General features: G+C 35.4%; 1 long non-coding RNA gene across 1 annotated transcript in view; it reads right to left on the reverse strand.

The window, feature by feature from the left end:
* Positions 1-522: 522 nt before the first annotated feature.
* Positions 523-14,038, reverse strand: part of LOC132433245 (uncharacterized) — a 170,632-nt gene continuing 157,116 nt past the window's right edge. The window contains exon 3 of the long non-coding RNA XR_009521097.1: positions 523-538. This is a non-coding gene — a long non-coding RNA (uncharacterized lncRNA). The remainder of the gene's footprint in view (positions 539-14,038) is intronic.

Raw genomic sequence — 14,038 nt, forward strand, 5'->3', positions numbered from 1 at the left:
CATTATTTCTAGGATAATTATATCATAGGACTGAGATTTTTTTGATAGTGCAACTTACAAATATTATACCAGTAAAATCTTACAAGGTTCCTAAGATTAAACCATATATTTATAAACCGCATTTAATTTTCAAAGAACTTTTACATATGCTGTTCCGTTTGATTCCTGTCAAAAACATAATAAATTATATTAGCCCTAACAGTCTGATGAGAAAACTGAGACTCAGAATAGCAACATGAACTTTTTAAAATTACATGATTGGGCTTACCTGGTGGCACAGTGGTTGAGAGTCCGCCTGCTGATGCTAGGAGACACGGGTTCGTGCCCCGGAAATTACATGATTGGGCTTACCTGGTGGCACAGTGGTTGAGAGTCCGCCTGCTGATGCTAGGAGACACGGGTTCGTGCCCCGGTCTGGGAAGATCCCACATGCTGCAGAGCGGCTGGGCCCGTGAGCCATGGCCGCTGAGCCTGTGCGTCTGGAACCTGTGCTCCGCAACAGGAACCGAGGTCACAACAGTGAGAGGCACGCGTACAGCTAAAAAAAAATAAAAAATAAAAAATAACATGATTGTTGTTTTGGGAACAATTACAATAACTTGAGATCTTCAAGAAAACCTTCCTACAACTAAAATAGAAAGACATGTTTGAAATACCTCTATCAGTTGCATTAATTGGAGATTTTCCAAATACCAGAAGCAATATCAAAATACTGATTAAATATATCTACAATAGTTACAATTATTTTTAAAAGTCTGTGTTTCTAGTTTGCATAATGTCAACAACCGGAAGAAATGTTAATTAGCATTCACTTTGGTCAGCGTAAATACCCAAATATTGGGACAAAAAATACAGCCCATTGATAATAGTTTTTTTTTAAAATATTTTGGTGAACATTATTTAAATATGACCTTAAAATACTGACAATTTGTTTTATTTTCCACACAGATTTCTCTGATACACTTTGTAGTAACAGATGGTCAGACCACAGATAAAATGATGTCCATTTAAATCAGTGAAGGTAATATTCAGTAAAATGTTGTTTATAAATCTGTGCAGACTAAGTTATGCAAAAACCATTTTCGTGCAACTGTAGTACTATATCAGATGCAGTAAAGGGATTCCTAAAGAAGTTTACAATAATATATTTAATTCAAATCTATTGGCTATTAAATTTTAAGGAATATTTTCTAAGAAGTCAGAAACCTAAAATAGTTTAATTATTCTCCTCAATATACCCATGAAGTAATCACATATACTTTATGAAAGAGAAAGCTCATATAATGGTAAATTAGGATTCCTACACCTGTTTTTTTTTCCTTTATCAGAGACCATAGCTGAATTATTATCATTTGGCACTGCTAATTATGTACTGACAGAATTTAATTAAACATATTTATTGAGCACCTTTTATTTCACAAAGCACTTTTTGAGAGGAAAGGAAGGGATGAACAAGGCTTAAAGGAATTTTCATCACAATAAATGAAACAAACAGAGAAATAATGAACCAATAAGGCAACATGAAAGATAATTACATACTACAAAAAAGGAACGAAATAATTTTTAGGTATAGATAATATTAGGCATTATTTTTGTATACTCATTCTCAAAACATTTGTCGCACTTCAGGATAATTCTCACTGTTTGTTTCACAGCACTTAATTGTGTAACATTTAGAAAGTATAATAAAACCACATAGTTTAAACTTTTATAGTTGGAATATAAATTAGAATAGAATTTATCTTTAAGAAAAGTTGAGCATTTTAATAATATCGGTAAGTTGTGGAAAAATGTTTAACCTCCTTATGTAAAAGTAGCTGAAGTTTTCTAAAATGGTTTTAGCATACTGTTTGTATATTCACAATGTGTTAATTTTAAGTTAATCATATGTTTTTAAAAACAGGTTCAACAATTCTTATACAGTACTAGGCAATAATGTATTTGTTCAAAATAGTATATGTGAACTTTTGAGTATGAAAATGTTATTGCAAAATATCCTGGAATTCCAAAATTTAATTACATAAGAGTAACTTTCAGTTCGATTGCTTTGACTTAATAAGGTCTTTTTTAAATTAAAATATTGGGCTGGCCAAAAAGTTCGTTCGGGTTTTTCCATAAGCTTGAAAAACCTGAACGAACTTTTTGGCTAACCCAGTATTTTTTTTTTTTTATTTTTTAGTATTTTCTTTAATATGCATTGTTTATGTTCAGGAAAAAAAAAGTGTACTTTAGTAGCTTTTATTTCGATTTTATTCCATGAAATTTTACTTCAAAGTCTAGAAAAAATTGTCTTAAATATTAAAAATAAACAGTTGGTGAAAATATATGTTCTAATTTTATGTATACTGTATATGAATTGTATTTTTAAAATAGATTTTTCACAAATAGCCCTACTGGTAGGCAGTATAATTTTACCCAGATTTTGAAAACATAACACTTTACAGGATTTTATGTTGAATATTTAGTACTTTAAGGATAGTACATTAAAGATGTTTATCTTTTGCACATTCCCAGTTCATGTACCAATCCATTAAGAAAAAAGAAAGACCCATTCTTCATTTTAATCAGAATTAATTTTTTGTGCTGTGTTAGTTAAATGAGTTATAATATCGGGAAAGTACAAAAACTTGAGTGCCTCCTAAATGCTGGGCATTGTGTAGGTATCATCTCATTTAATAACCCTGTGAAATACCATCAGTTCCAAATCACCAGTGAGGAGACAGAAGCTAAGAGTTGTAATGAGCTTGTGTAACTGGTGGTAGGTTTTGGCGAGAATTCAAAAACCTGCGAACGCAAGCCTTATACGGCTTAAATTAGTCCTTAATCTGCCTCCTACATGCCTGAAAACATAAGGATTATCCATACAGACCAGTCTCTATAGAATATCTGAATAGATACTTAGCTTACTTTTTCATTGTCATTGGCTAATTTGAGAAAAATGTTAATTAGTACATTTTGGTTTACTACTCATTTCTTAACAAGGTTACTTCATATGGCCTATAAAAATTTTCATCAAAGTGTTTTACATTAATGTGTTGTGTAGTGGGTTTTAAGCTGTTACAAGTAATTAAGAGATAGTCCAGCCAACAAGCCATGAAAAATAAGGGAAAAGAGAAGATGGACTGCAAAGCTCTTCACCAGTGGACCAAAAGATAAAAAATCTCTACCCTGCATATGGAGGAGACCTATTAGTTTAGCCAGAACTTTCCTTTTGCTTAGCGATGAGGTCAGAGAAATATTTCTCTCTTTCTGCTTAGAACCATATGGATGGACCGCAGCTCCTTAATTTACTTGAAGTTACATTTTCCATTGGCCTCCTCTGTGTAGTTACAGTAACTACTTTGACCTACCTCTGCACAGGTCAACTTGGTTCTAATCGCATACATTTTTATTATGTCATGTAAGTAATTGAAAGAGTGAAATGTTTTATAGCAAATATTACAGTAGAGTTAAGAACATCTGCCTTGAATGTGCAGTGTATTTACTTTCTTTTTTCTTAATACATCTTATTTGGAGTATAATTGCTTCACAATGCTGTGTTAGTTTCTGTCGTACAACAATGTGAATCAACCGTATGCATACATATATGACCATATCTCCTCCCTCTTGAGCTTCCTTCCCACCCTCCCTATCCCACCCCTCTAGGTCATTGCAAAACACCAAGCTGATCTCCCTGTGCTATGTGGCTGCTTCCCATTAGCTATCTATTTTACATTTGGTAGTGTATATGTCGATGCTACTCTCACTTTGCCCCAGCTTCCCCCTCCCCCCATGTCCCCAAGTCCATTCTCTATGTCTACGTCTTTATTCCTGCCCTGCCACTAGGTATATTGTACCTTTTTTTTTTTTCAGATTCCACGTATATGCGTTAGCATACAGTATTTGTTTTTCTCTTTCTGACTTACTTCACTCTGTATGATAGACCCTAGGTCCATCCACCTCACTACAAATAACTCAATTTCGTTTCTTTTTATGGCTGAGTAATATTCCATTGTATAGATATGCCACATCTTCTTTAGCCATTCATCTGTTGATGGGCATTAGGTTGCTTCCATATCCTGGCTATTGTAAATAGTGCTGCAATGGACATTGTGGTACATGACTCTTTTTGAATTATGGTTTTCTCAGGGTATATGCCCAGTAGTGGGATTGCTGGGTCATATGGTACTTCTATTTTTAGTTTTTTAAGGAACCTCCATACTGTTCTCCATAGTGGTTGTATAAATTTATATTCCCACCAACAGTGCAGGAGGGTTCCCTTTTCACCACACCCTTTCCAGCATTTACTGTTTCTAGATTTTTTGATAATGGCCATTCTGACCAGTGTGAGGTGATACTTCATTGTAGTTTTGATTTGCATTTCTCTAGTAATTAGTGATGTTTAGCAGCTTTTTGTGTGCCTCTTGGCATCTGTATGTCTTCTTTGGTGAAATGACTTTAGGTCTTCTGCCCATTTGTTAATTGGGTTGTTTGTTTTTTTGATATTGAGCTCCATGAGCTGTTTGTATATTTTGGAGATTAATCTTTTGTCCATTGTTTCATTTGCAAATATTTTCTCCCATTCTGAGGGTTGTCTTTTCATCTTGTTTATGGTTTCCTTTGCTGTGCAAAAGCTTTTAGGTTTAATTAGGTGCCATTTGTTTATTTTTGTTTTTATTTTCATTACTCTAGGAGGCAGATCAAAAAAGATCTTGCTGTGGTTTATGTCAAAGAGTGTTTTTCCTATGTTTTCCTCTAAGAGTTTTATAGTGTTCATTCTTACATTTAGGTCTTTAAACCATTTTGAGTTTACTTTTGTGTATGGTGTTAGCTAGTGTTCTAATTCCATTCTTTTACATGTAGCTGTCCAGTTTTCCCAGCACCACTTATTGAAGAGGCTGTCTTTTCTGCATTGTATGTTCTTGCCTCCTTTGTCGTAAATTAGGTGACTATATGTGCGTGGGTTTACCTCTGGGCTTTCTGTCCTGTACCATTGATCTATATTTCTGTTTTTGTGCCAGTACCATACTGTCTTGATTACTGTAGCTTTGTTTACTTTCTAAGTTAATCATTCAGTCACTGTCCTTTTAACCCCGACAAGGTTCACAATATTACTTTTGCTCTTGTTCACTATTCTGTTCCCACTTTCACATAACTTATGACCTATTGGGTGAAAACATTCATTATTAATTTTTTGCTACTAAGTTTCATTTTTAAAAGGTTTATTATCTGTCACTTAAGTACAAAAAATGTTTCAAGTGAATGCTGTATTTCTACCCTTTAAAATATTGTATAATAGTAACCTCACATTATTTTTTAAATGCTACCTGTGCATTGCCATATATGAATATACTTGCCATTTATCTTTGCTGTATTTTAGTCCCTTTACATTTTGATAGTTTTTTAAAACAGACCAAAACTATAAAACTAAAACACAGTAGAACTATGAAGCTTGTGCACTGTCCACTTACTTGAAGCAAGAAGAGAAATTCTGCCTTTGGGCTTTCATAATTGGCTTTCCGGACACCACTGAATTCATCAGATAATTTTTAAAAAATATTATGTGGACTATTTCTAATGAACTTGAATTTATTCAGCAACAAAGTTTATTTTCCTAGAGCCATTCTCCAAATGAACAGACTTATTTAAAATATGCCAAATGGAAGCACTTTTTTTCATTTCTAATATCTTATGATTTAGGAATAAAAAAGTAACTGTTCTTTTAGTAAATATGATTACTAAAGCATTAGCCAAATAACTTTGTGTTAGTTTAGCAGGTTAATGTTTTCTATGGTATGCCTTTAAAATTATTCAGTAAAAATTCAATTAGTATGTGTTCAACATGAAGTTTTTATTCCACTATAATCAAGCACTGACAAAATGGATTTTTCTAAGTGAGAAAATTTGTCTTCTGTATTTTAAGCAGAACCAATTTGAATTTTGCCTCTGATAATAAAATTTTGTACAGTAATGTGTAATTCATCACTGTCTTAATTTTCTGACATGTTCAGATAAGGCCAAGATAAATAATATCTTCTGCTTTTTAAAATTATGCTTCTGTTTTTACTTGAGAACCGATTTTTAAAATTCTGAATAGACACATTGTAGAGGTCCATGAAAAAAGAAAAAAATCACTTTCTTTTTTGACGAGGACTTTTTCAAAACTATACACATGCTGAAGCTGGAATAAAGAAGTACGTATTTGTGCTATACTGTAAGGAGGAAAAAAATACCAATTCAGTCTCCTTTCTAATTATATGCCTTTAGAATAAATGAAATGATCTGCACTTTGGGAAAAGTGATTTCACCTGAAATGCATTTTCAGATTGCTTTTTTTTTTTTTTTGCGGTATGCGGGCCTCTCACTGCTGTGGCCTCTCCCGTTGCATGTGGGATCTTCCCGGACTGGGGCACGAACCCGTGTCCCCCGCATCGGCAGGCGGACTCTCAACCACTGCGCCACCAGGGAAGCCCTCAGATTGCTTTTTAATAGGTTTCCACGTTCTATAGACTGTCAAGTTCCCTGAATTTCAAGAACAGTTTTCAATAACAACAGGACTATAAAATATATATAATCAGGGTGCATAAGTAGTACTCAAAGTATAGTTTTTCAATGTCTCTGGGTTTTTCTGTTTCTAAGGATTGTTCAGAGAACATTAGACTTGACTCTGCATAGCCACCCATTTGAGCCTTACCCATGATACTTTATTCAGCTGTAGGAAATTCTCCTCCGCCATGAACATGGGAATAAGAAATGGACGGCCTTCCAAGCCAGAATCAAGAATACTCCTATTAGGATTATGGCCAGTGTCCACGTATACTGGAGATATATAGATGCATATGTATGTACATATCTCATATATAGATATCATATATACATGTATATATGGTATCTATATCTATACCCATATAGTCTATTTATTTCTTTGTCAAATGATTGTTCTCTGCAGAACAATCACATAAATCAGAAAATGGCTATTGCAAAATATAAATTGGGGCAGTAGAGCATGTCTACCATCATTTGAAGAGGCTGTCAAATGACATTAAATTATACAGGCACAATAACAAGAATTCCCTCTAACAATCATGAGGGAGCTTATTAAGAAAACAATTCTGCCTGGCCCCCAACTCTAGCGATTCTGTCTTAGTAAGTGTTGGCTGGGATACGGTTGTCTGCATTTTGAACAAGGACTGTAGTTGGTTCCATCTACACTAGAGGCCATCCACCTAGACCACACTTTAAGAAACATAGGGTAGGCACAGTGGTTCTCTGCCCTGACTTTACATTAGACTCAACTGAAATAGCTTTTCAAACATACTTTTGCCTGGGCCACACTTCAATTAAAGAAGACTCTCTGGCATGAGGTATCTGCATCAGCCATTTTTAAAGCTCCCAGAATGATTCTGATACACAGCCATCATGGTCAAGAACCTCTGGGCAGCACATACCAAATTGAACATTACATAGCGTAAGCAATAGTTACAGAATGTTACTGAAAGTACCTGTATTTTTAGACATCTAAGAATTTCTTACTGCTGATTAATATTCTTTGAATATAGAAATGCAAAATGTGTTTTCAGTTAGCTTAATTGTGAAAGGCTAATAGGAGGCTTGAACAACTGACCTTAGGGCTATAACATGTCACTGACACAGCACAGGAAGCTGTTTCCCTGCCATCCACCTAGATGCCTCATTTTCCCTCTATTCTGACATTGACATTCTCCTGTCACCCACTTTGTCTTACGTCATTTTCTCTATAGTCTTATTGAGTCTCTGTAGTCTTGTGACTATATCCATATCTACCATTATCAGCAACAACAATTTTTCAACTTTTATTTTGCTTTGAAATTGGCAGGACATTCCAGCAAATGACTGCACCTTTGCTCTGCTGAATAGAACAATTTTTTTTCTGCTGCCCATTTTGCAAATGCCTGAAATTGGAGCTCAGGCCAGATACGTGGGTTAAAATCGTTACATCAGGGAGATAAACACATCATAAGCCATTATTATAAACTGTTATCCTCTGAAATATTCTTTTTTCTAGTTCTTCTCCAGTTTCTTTTACTCTCCCTTCTCTTTCTCTTTCTCATTGCAACCTGCCAGCTGAACACTGAGGCTTTTTCGGCAGCAGGCACTTATTTTCACTTGACATGGAAAAGAGAATAGTGAAAGTTTGGAGCTCTTTCCATATCAGTGTGCATAATAGAAAGTGACGTGTTCTTGAGATTGTCAAATAAGACCCAAAGGGCATCTGGGTAGATTGATTCTGCTTAGGTATGCTCTTGAGCCATTGTGCTCATTCGTCAATCCTTTAGTTCCTGGCTTCCCTTGGGTTGCTGAAATTTGTTTTCCTTTCCTGAATTATCTAGCTAATTACAGATTTCAGAATACAAGCAATTCATTTTTTTCACTAAAAAGGGAACTAGAAACATTGTCACCTCTGGAACATTTTAGCAAGCTGGTAGAGGGTGAATAATTTGATTGGAGAACTCTTGAGCCATATGTGGCCAAAGAAAGTCTTGAATCCCCTCTATCCTGCTTTTGCTATTTTTTTCATTCTCCATCATTTACCCTGTAGGCTGTTATCTCCATACGATTTCATATTGAACCCATTTTTCATGGGGAAAAGAAATTTTGTTGTAGAGTAAGATCTTCCAAGTTAGTAGGTTTTTATTAAGTTATTAGGATTATAATTTGCACAATGACGAACTTCACTGAGACACTTATGAAAATTCAGGTCTACCTCAGAACTTCAACAACTGCCTGCTGGGTAAACTATAAGAGGGAACTGCTTAATTAGCAAAGATCTATGTAGAACTCCTAAAGCTAAAGCTTAACAGGAATGGCTTCGATGTAACATTACTAGGTGGACATACAGCAAAATTTAGCACCAAAAAGGGATTAGAAAGTAGGACTGGAAAGTAGGCTTGCTATATTTAAGATGGGGGTGGACTTCAGAAGACAGAGAATATGCAAAATGCAGCAGGTGCCTAAAGGACTACAGTTAAGTATGTCGTGAATATATTACACAAATAACAGTTACTCTGGTACTTGGATCACCTAAATATTTTCCAGTGATGTGTGAGTGAAAAAAATTGAGTAAAATAAATGGAATGTTTCATATAATAAACACAGGTTCCAAAATAAATATTAATTTCAATTCTGTTCAAATTACAAAGTAAGAGCAAGAATTGACTAGTGTTGAGCTGTTTGAAGTGTGTGTGTGTGTGTGTGTGTGTGTGTGTGTGTTTTGGATGAAGGAGAAGAGTGAGGAGACTTGAGAGCAGATGACAGAACTTCTAACCAAGCATATTTCCACATTTAAAAAGTGAAATTATAGTCCCATACTACATATTCAAATCATTTTCCAATCATTTAGACTCAAATTATTCAATTTTCTAGTTTGGAAGTTCTCATCTTGTTGCATATGAGAAAATGCCTGGTGACTTAGAGGAGAGATTTAGATTAAACTGTGATTTTATTACTTTAGGTTCAATAGAAAGTATGTGCATTTCTAGAGCCATCAAATAAGATTCAGTAGATATCTGGGTACATAGATACTCATATCTGGGTGTTCTCTTGAGTAGTTGAAATACCAAAACGAAATACTAAAACCTAACTTTGGCTAAATGAAACTGGAAAAAATCAAGCTGCCCTTTCTGGTAATAAAACACAGGAACTCTAATGTTAGAGGTGATAAATGGACGTTTGCTTGTTTTGTCACAAATTCATTTTAAAATAAGAGTTCCCATGTGTTAAGTTTCTCGTCATTCTCAATTACTTGAAAAAAAACTTGAATGAAATGAAATGCTCTGTCTGACTTTCATGTGCAAATATTTTATTTGCTTTGACTATGGACACTTACCATAATATTTATCATCATTTGAGAGGTTTGATTTTGTAATACAAACCTTGTACAGATTGGCCAAATTGCAAAAATAGAGCAAAATATCTCTTGCCATGCTTTAATTACTGTACTTCTAGTAATGCCTAAATATGTAGTTTTCTTATAAAGATCCGCTTGATCTACATAGCTCTTAGTTTTTTAAAGGTCCAAAGTTTGCATACTGCTAAGAGAAATCTCAGTTAAATATTGGCTACTTTTTTGTACCTAAGTCAAATTAATATTTTGGTTCTTGTTAAATTTTGTTATGTGAGAATTTTGGGATTCTGATATTGTTATCCATTATAACTTTTCTCTATGTATGTATAGGGTGACATCTTGTCTTCATTTAAATCATGAAATGAGACTGTGTGTTGTTTTTTTTTCCCAGTTATCATTCTGCCAGCAGATCTGATACTAACCAGCACTTTCTCACTTAGACGTGTAGATCCCTTGGTTAGTCTATGTTTATGTGGGACTTGTTTGGGGAGAACTCTGCTTATAGACAATGCACTGCCTTCTTCAGAGGTCATTAAAGTTGTTAAAATAAGATGGTTACAGAACCCTACGCTCCTATGTTTCTGACAACTCCACTTTACCTACCTCAGAAACATTAAAACGGCAGCTACCAACATACCATAGAGCCGATAAATATTTTTACTCTAATATCTTGCTAAAGCTTTATGAAGTGGTGTAGGGTAGATGTTTTTCTCTCTCATTTTCAAACACACCTGAATAAAATCAACTGGAAATCTTATAATCTATATTAGGCATTGATGTATTCACAGCTACATTTTTGGGGTCATTTTGAAATCTCTCTCCTCTGAACAGATTCTCTCTTTAGTGTATATAGTTCTTACTGACTACACCATCCATTTCACACTTCTTTGATATTTTATATCAATGTATTTTATCTCACAGTGAGATTATACGTTCTTCAAGGATGGAGATGATTTTTTAAAATTTCTTGACAGCAACTTCAAATATAATAAATTCTCAATCACATTTTCTTGATTGAGAACAGCCTAAGTGCCAGTATAGAAACCAATGACTTTCCAGTATAGGCACACAGCAAGAAGTGTTTGGGGGATTTAGAGGCATAACTAGAATAAAAAGTGCTGATCATTTTAAAGTATTGCAAAACTAAAGCTTGAAAGCTCACTCCATTCTTTGAATTTGTTCAAAAATATCACTTTAGAGGAACACTTGTGATCTACTTTGACCCTCTTGGTAGAGAAAATAGAAGAACAGAAGGATACTAAGATGCTATTTCATAACACATCTATTACAGTAATTCATTTATAGTGTGGAACGTTTGCCAATGATAAATACATGTTACTGTGGTGCAATTATGAATGTACCTTGGCTTTTCAACAATAAACCTGCCAGAAAGTTGCAAAATGCACAAGGAAGAAATTTTAGTTGAAGAGCTGAACTAACCAAGAAGTATAATTTTTTTTTAAAAAAGTGTCTATAGGGCTTCCCTGGTGGTGCAAGTGGTTGAGAGTCCACCTGCTGATGCAAGAGATACGGGTTCGTGCCCCGGTCCGGGAAGATCCCACATGCCGCGGAGCGGCTGGGCCCGTGAGCCATGGCCGCTGAGCCTGCGCGTCCGGAGCCTGTGCTCCGCAGCAGGAGAGGCCACAACAGTGAGAGGCCCGCGTACCGAAAAAACAAACAAACAAACAAACAAAAATAAAAGTGTCTATATTTTTTAAAGAGATTTTTGTTCACTGCTAAAGTTAAATTTGTAAAAACACAGCATATTTTTCGTAATCTATGAACGTCACATACACTTGAGTTTGCATGCATGCTGCCTTCTCAAATTATCTTCTTATAGAAAATATTCGCAGTATTAACTTATTACCACAGACAGTGAATCTATCCCAGAAAATGGTGCCATTTATGTCTTTGAAATTCCTTGTAAGATAATGGATTGGACTGGGAAAATTGTGTCAAGCTTTTATTCCTTGATATTTTAGTAGGAAATGGAGATGAAGGTGAATTACATTATTGTCTGACTCACATGCCACCGCTATGCTTCATATGTTACTAACTGATAAAAGTCTAAGCTACAATCACTATGGAGCTAATGAATGGTGAATTTTTATTGACCTACTGTGCACTCAAACCTATATTAGATACTAGGCTGGCATTAAAGTAATGTAACGCATAGGTCTTTGCCTAGAAGAAATTTTTGCGATTGGACAAATGACAATTATGGATAAAACAGAATATCATAAAAGAATATAGGAAAACATAATACATATTTTAGGTTACTTTTAAGAAAAGGGAAAGTTGGATATGGACTGAACTTTTAGGAAAGACTGTGAAGTCTGTGGAGTTGGGGAAGATTACTGATCATTCTGTGGTTTCAATGAGAGAAAAATTAAGACTTGGGGGTGGGGAGGAGGGTAAAGTGAATATTTAATGACATAGGGAAAAGTTAAATACAACCTTGAAGATCTCTCCTGTTCATCCTTTTTATCCACCCAAGTTAGAGAAGATTATCTGATGAAAACAAACAATTTCTATTTTGATGACTTTTTCAGAAATAGCAATTATTATGGGAAGAACCTAAGATATAGAACAAATGGCTTCTTAAGATTGTTGGTGATGGAAGTATATAGAAGGAAGGAGAATAAACAAATGCATGTATAATCCCTTAAATTTCCATTTCATGATTTTTTCAATTATTTATATAATTTAACTGATTAAAATTGTATTTTTCTTCTACAGTGTTCAATAATAAATCCTCTGGGCTTATGTTTTGGACGTTACATGAAAGCTCGTTAAGAAACAAATTGGAATGAATGCTGTAATTGAATTTCTTCCATAGGTCAACACCGCATGCTTTAGGGGGCTGACTATATAAGAATAATCCTAACTCTGTGAATCTGTTTAGAGTTTCCTATGTTTGTTTTGCCTTTAGTCAGTTTCTCCATGCTTTGCATACAGTTCAAACTTCCTACAGACCAATTTGAATTATGTGCAATGATTCCCTTTGGCCTGTTGAAAAAGTCCTTTGCCTTAATTCAAGATTTTTCAGTTTGCCTTTGGCATATAATTTATTCCTTGGTTCTCATTTCTTACCATATACCACATTTTAACCAGTGTTCCTGATTCTTTTGTAAGCTTTTTGTGATGATGGGCACTTAGAAAGTTCTCATCTGGTGGAGGCTAGATGTTTACCAACTATACAATGTTTTTCCTTGAGTTCTAGCCCCACCTCTGCTGCTTTAGCCATAGGCCGACACAGATAAGGAGTGCTAGGTTCCTCTTTTGGAGGAAGAGGTCATCAATAGGACATGACACCTTTGAGCTGGACCCAGACAACTGAAGGCTCCTCCCTCCCTCCCCTTCCTTAAAATGTATGTTCAGCCTCTCATTCCCAAACTAGGAGCCGTTCTAAGGATGCAGCCTTGAAAGCGTAAGGTGTTGTTGAGACCATCTGGACTGGATACATGACTTAATCCAGTTAAGTTATATAAATGTCTATATAAAATTTTAAGATTCTGGCAGGCGGCTGTGGAGACCTGCTCATCTTGCAGCCACCCAAGATAAACCTCGTCAATAAGTTCCATGGCTTTTTCTCGAGTAGTCTGTCTCTTTCTTCAGTCTCTCCTTGCCCTATGTGTACAGGGACCAGTTTCAGATTTCAGCCGGAGAACTCTCCAGTTTGTGAACCAACATTTTCTCCAACATTTTCTGTTGTGTGAGGATAAATAATATGCAAAGTGGGGATGAGAGTGAGAGTAAAATGTAAATAAAGGAATCTGAGCTTATGTCCAAAGATACAGGACATAGGGAACTCCCAATCACTTGCAGCGGGACACAGGAGAAAACTAGTTGACTTCCCCACCCTCTGCCCACTATGCCAATCATCAGTGCATGTTTATGAAAACTGCCCATTGATTGGAGGGACAAGTTGAGCCAGCTGGCTCCAGCAAAATAGGGCAGTTAGAGCCGGCCCACAGAAAACCAGTACCTGTGTGCTGTTCCAACAGGAGTGCATCACCTCACTCAATCTCCTTTCAAGTTCCCTGAGATGCCTTTCCCTTGGGAGTTCTGTAGCTGTTTAAATGAGCTCACCTGGCAATGTGAGGACCTCTTATTAATATTTTACATACTCTTCCATCAACTTTCAGGCAATTCAGGGTTAATTTAGGGGTAGTG

Source organism: Delphinus delphis, chromosome 11 (genome assembly GCF_949987515.2).
Source record: "Delphinus delphis chromosome 11, mDelDel1.2, whole genome shotgun sequence".
Lineage (NCBI taxonomy): Eukaryota > Metazoa > Chordata > Mammalia > Artiodactyla > Delphinidae > Delphinus > Delphinus delphis.